Genomic DNA, 5,451 nt, shown 5'->3' with positions numbered 1-5,451 from the left:
GCTGTTAGCTGTTAACATGAGAGAGATGTTAGCTGTTAACATGAGAGGGCTGTTAGCGTCATGGTCTCTCCTATCACTGCTATGAGGATGGACCTCTCCTCTTCTCTCTATACACCAAGTCACTCAGCTCCGTCATATCCTCACATGGTCTCTCCTATCATTGCTATGAGGATGACACTCAACTACTCTTCTCCTTCCCCCCCTTCTGACAACGAGGTGGGGTCACGCATCTCTGTTTTGATGTCGGTCCACCACCTCAAGCTCAACCTCAACAAGACAGAGCTGCTYTTCCTCTCAGGGAAGTCCTGTCCGCTCCAAGACCTCTCCATCACGGTTGACAACTCGATGGAACCTCTCACTAAAGGCTTCAGTCGGACAAAAATGATACTAAAATCCTAACTGCTTCTCTCACCCTATGCTCAAAATGTTTTTTTCTTACATTTATTCAGATTACAACTTCTCATTTCCGGTTATTTCAAAATGAAATAATCTCCAAAAATATCACTATTTTTAATACAAGCCATAGAAAGCTGTTTGCAATCAGAATCATTTGATCACTTGTTTTGGTACTGCCCATATGTACTGTAGTTAGTTTTTGGGTCGCAGGTTCAGGAATAGCTGAAGAATAACATTACATTTACTTAAAGCTATCTTTGCAAATAGCACTGCTGAGTGACTAGTAATGGTCAGTCGATCAATACTATAATAGTATATTTTAGTAAATCTGTTCATCTTTCATATATAATCTGTAGAAACTATGAGAATAGAAAGGGTCAGAACTTTTGTGAAACATCACAACACCGTTGAAAGATATATTTGGCAAGTAGAAGTCAAGACTGGATGATTGGATGAGACACGATGGGAGGGGTTGAGGGTAACTGAACGGTAGGATTAATAAATAAATAAAGAGATAACTAATGTAAAATGTTTCGTATAAACTGTAAATAGAAGCCTACGTATTTTTTGTCCATTAGTTTACTCCAATTAGGGGAGGAGAGGTAGGGTTAGAAACAATACAAAAATAAGAAAAATATATATGTGGGGGATTGAAAATGATGAAAATATTGACATTGATAGAACCTACCATCTATCTGCAATGTTAAAGCTGCCCCCTAAATATATATATATTTAAAACTCCATGGTGCCCCCTCCCAGAGTGCAAAGCACCTTGGCATGACCCTGGACGACAAACAGCCTGTCGTTCTCTGCCAACGTCAGACTACTGTAGCTCGGTTCCCCGGGTTGTGCCATCAAACACCCTGCAACTTATCCAGAATGATGCATCCGGCCTGGTGTTCAACCTTCCCAAGTTCTCCCATGTCACCCCACTCCTCCTCACACTCCACTGGCTTCCAGTTGAAGTTCACATCCACTACCAGACCACGGTGCTAACCTACGGAACAGCAAGAGGAACTGCCCCTCCCTACCTTCAGGCTACGATCAAACCCTACACCCCAACCCGAGCACTCCTCTGGTCTCTTGGCCCTCCCACATCTAAAGGAGGGCAGCTCAGCCCAGGCCAAGTTCTTCTCTGTCCTGGCACCCTAATGGTGGAACCAGCTTCCCCCTGAAGCTAGAATGGCAGAGTACCTGCCCATCTTCTGAAAACATCTGAACCCCCCCCTCTTTTATTTTTATCTTTTATATTTTCTCTTTACCCTCCTCTCCCCCCCAACAAACATAAAAACTCTGACTTTGCTGATACTTTATTGAGGAAACATGAACTTACTGTGGTCGTCTCAGTTAGCTATCTCAACATGAACGCCCTAACTGTAAGTCTCTCTGGATATGAGCGCCCGCTAAATGACTAACATGTAAATGTAATTAAAGGAAGTACAATTTTATTTCAATAAAATGCAATGAAATTCAAATTGTCTTATTCGTTCTACTCGTTACCATAGACATGTTTATATTGACGTAATGTATGGTTCCATACCATGTAGCATAATGATGAAACATTAGATTTTTAAAACTCATTCTCTTAAAACAATTTGAAGAATTCTAAGATCATGTTGTGGGTTGTCTATAATAATTCCTAATTATCTTATGTTTTTAAATATCAGAAGACAAAAATACATTTCCCAGAATGCATTAGATCAAACACTGCTGTATGGAAGGGAACAATCTCATGACAAAGAAAAAAAAACTGTTTGACATTGAGTTATTATCAAAATAATATTTGAAATGGTATCTGTATTCTAAGTCCTATATCCTTTTGATAAAAGATTTGTTAAATGAATGAAACATTCATTTTTCATTTCTCAGTTGAATTAGTTTGATTTAAATTCTACTTCCTTCAAATTAAATTCAAATGATGCTTCCTGCGGGGTGTGGCCAATTAAAATGTCATTCAAATTCATTGTTTGAATTCAATTAAATTCAGAATTTTCCCTGGTGTGTGTGCGTGTGTGTATGTGCGTGTGTGCGTGCGTGCGTGCGTGCGCTAACTCTGGCTAAGACGTTATTGATTATTAGTTATTGATCATGTCTCTTCCATAGGTAACGTACGAGGCCCATAAGGAGTACCTGGCTAAGATGTACGAGGAGTACCAGCGACAGGAGGAGGAGAACATCAAGAAGGGGAGGCAAGGTTCTGTCTCCACCATCTCCGGTCTCTCGGCCACGCCCGCCCCCGTCGTCAACGGCAACCTGGAGATCCGCGAGCTGGACGACCACTCACAGACGCAGACCCCAGAAAGCGAGGCCGAGTACGGAGAGGGAGGAGGAGTGGATTCCAGGAACCTGCTCGCTGAGGGAGGGTTGGAGATGAAAGGACCCAACGGGGAGGCGTTGACCCCTGGGGAGCAGGGGTCAGGGGAAAGGGTCGAAGTTCATGACCTCCTGGTGGATATCAAGGCGGAGAAGGTGGAGGCCACAGAGGTCAAACTAGATGACCTGGATCTGTCCCCGGAAGGGACGGTGGGAAGAGGAGGGATAGAGGGACTAAGTGGAGGAGGGATAGGAGGAGGGAGGATGGAGGGACTGGGTGGAGGAGGGATTGGAGGAATAGGAGGAGGAAGGATGGAGGGAAGAGACCCTCACTGTTAGGTTTTTAAACTCCAACCCTGTTCCTGGAGAGATACCTCCTGTAGGTTTAACTCCACCCTGTTCCTGGAAGAGATACCCTCCTGTAGGTTTTACTCCACCCCTGTTCCTGGAGAATACCACTCCTGTAGTTTTACTCCCAACCCTGTTCCTGGAGAGAGACCCTCCATGTAGGTTTTAATTAATAGACTAACAATGCCGTGGTGCTTATTTATGAATTAAAATACTGTACACAATGCCTGGTGCTTATTTTTATAATTACAAAGACAAGCAGCAATAATGGTGCTATAATTATTAGTAAATTGTCTGTGTGTTTGACCCCCATTAAAATGTTTTCTTCAAAGCAAATCCATTTAATAAGCATAGATAAGTAGAGAAGCAACACATTCTTGACAGCAGAGGAAGTTCCTATAAAAAAAACAACATAATCTTAACCCCTACCTTGCTGAAGAGGAATCCTGTATGATTGTTCGGGACGCTGTCCTTTCTCGTCAGCGAGGGTGCAGGAGCGGACCCATGTTCCAGCATCATCCTCCATGGTGCCAGACCCGCCCAGCGGGAGGAGAAAGCCAGACATAAGGAGGCTGGAAAACAGTGGGCGGCTAACAAAAGAAGAGCATAGGCCGCAACTGCCAGCCAAAGAGCCTCATTGAGCGGACATTCATCAGCGGGGCGCTGGCCAAGCGCGCTTGTCGCGCACTTGCCTCAACTGAGCGTATTCCGTGGGCGCGTAGTCGTTGCCGTTTTAATGAGGAGCCAATGGTGCATAAACAGTAGAATATTTCAGCTCCTTTGGCTGTTTTTTGTTCTCTCACCCTCTCTAAACCTAACTTATATCTACGTCCTCTTCTCTATCTCTCTTTTCTGGCTCTATGCTTAACACGTATCTTCCCTCTCCCCCTAACCTCTTTCTCTTCTCGCTACTCCTCCTGTGACCTCGGGGCCTGATCCAGTCTCTTTAGCGAACCTCTCTGCTTATTCTCTCCTCCTCATTCAGTCGATCCCGATCCGTCGTTGTTTTAGTTTTTGATTATATTGGTCGAGTTGTAGTTTATCTCCCTCCCCTCCGTACCCGTCGCTCTCCCTAAATATAAACGAATCAAGCTCATAATGGATCTCTCACGCTCCGCGTTTTCCGAGTATCACTTTGATCGAATCAAGCTCTCTATCCGTCTCGCGGTCTCATCGCATTGAGCACTCGCTCCAATTGAGCCCGTGGCGATCGACATCTGAAGCCTTCAGATTCTGGCTATTTCCTCCCTCCCGCGGGAGCCAGTAGGATATAGCCAGTGCCTCTTAGTTAGTCTCTTCAACGCCCAAGAAGTTCACGAGTCCTCTCTTCCCGAGGAGTCTGCATTGCTCAACTTTTTTCCGATCCGCCCTATAAAGATGTAACGAATATACAAAGCTCAGTAAGGTGGATGACTGAAAGGTACGGCTGCTGGCAGTACCGAAAGTCGGGGAATAAAAGACCTATCATGGGAAGACACAAGAAAGACTAGGCGGTAGACAACTGTATCTCCGTGGCCGCTGCGTAGTGTCGCATCGTTCGCGTAACCGGTGTGAAGCAACCATCAGGTTCTTGTCTGTTGATTCTTCCCCGTCCTATCGGTGTACTCTAGTCGATTGGTCTTGTACATCAGAGCCGCGATCTTCCTCTCTCCTAGCTTTTGGTGCGGGAAATGACCTGCCAACACCTGCCGCCTATATGGGTACCTTGGTGCACTAGTGGTGGGAAGCTGAACAAGGCAAAAATCTGTCGTTCTGCCCAACTGAACAAGGCAGTTAACGCCACTGTTCAGAAGGCAGCAATTGAAAAATAAGAAATTAGTTCTTAACTGACATGCCTAGTTAAATAAGAGGTAAAATAAAAATATCTCTCTCTCCCATCTCCTCATCTCTATCTCTGCTCTTTCTCTCTTCCCCCTCCTATATACGATGAGTGGGGGAAAGGTATTTGATCCCCTGCTGATTTTTGTAAGTTTGCCCACTGACAAAGAAATGATCAGTCTATCAATTTATAAGTATGGAGGTTTATTTGAACAGTGAGAAGACAGAATATCAACAAAAAAAATCCAGAAAAACGCATGTCAAAATGTTATGAAATTGATTTGCATTTTCAATGAGGGAAATAAATATTTGACCCCTCTGCCAAAACTGGAACTTAGTACTTGGTGGAAAACCCTTGTTGGCAATCACAGAGGTCGACGTTTCTTGTAGTTTGCGCCCACCAAGGGTTTGCACACATCTTCAGGAGGGATTTGTCCCGACTCTCTTTGGCCAGATCTTTCTGGTCAGTCATTAAGGTTTCGAGGTTGACGTTTGGTGCAACTCGAACCTTCAGCTCCCTCCATCGAGTTTTCTATGGGATTAAAGGGCTGGAGCTGGCTAGGCCACTCCAGGACC

The sequence above is a fragment of the Salvelinus sp. IW2-2015 genome, unplaced genomic scaffold (assembly GCF_002910315.2).
Source record: "Salvelinus sp. IW2-2015 unplaced genomic scaffold, ASM291031v2 Un_scaffold4641, whole genome shotgun sequence".
NCBI classification, from domain to species: Eukaryota; Metazoa; Chordata; class Actinopteri; order Salmoniformes; family Salmonidae; genus Salvelinus; species Salvelinus sp. IW2-2015.
Note: the sequence above shows the minus strand (reverse complement) of the source record.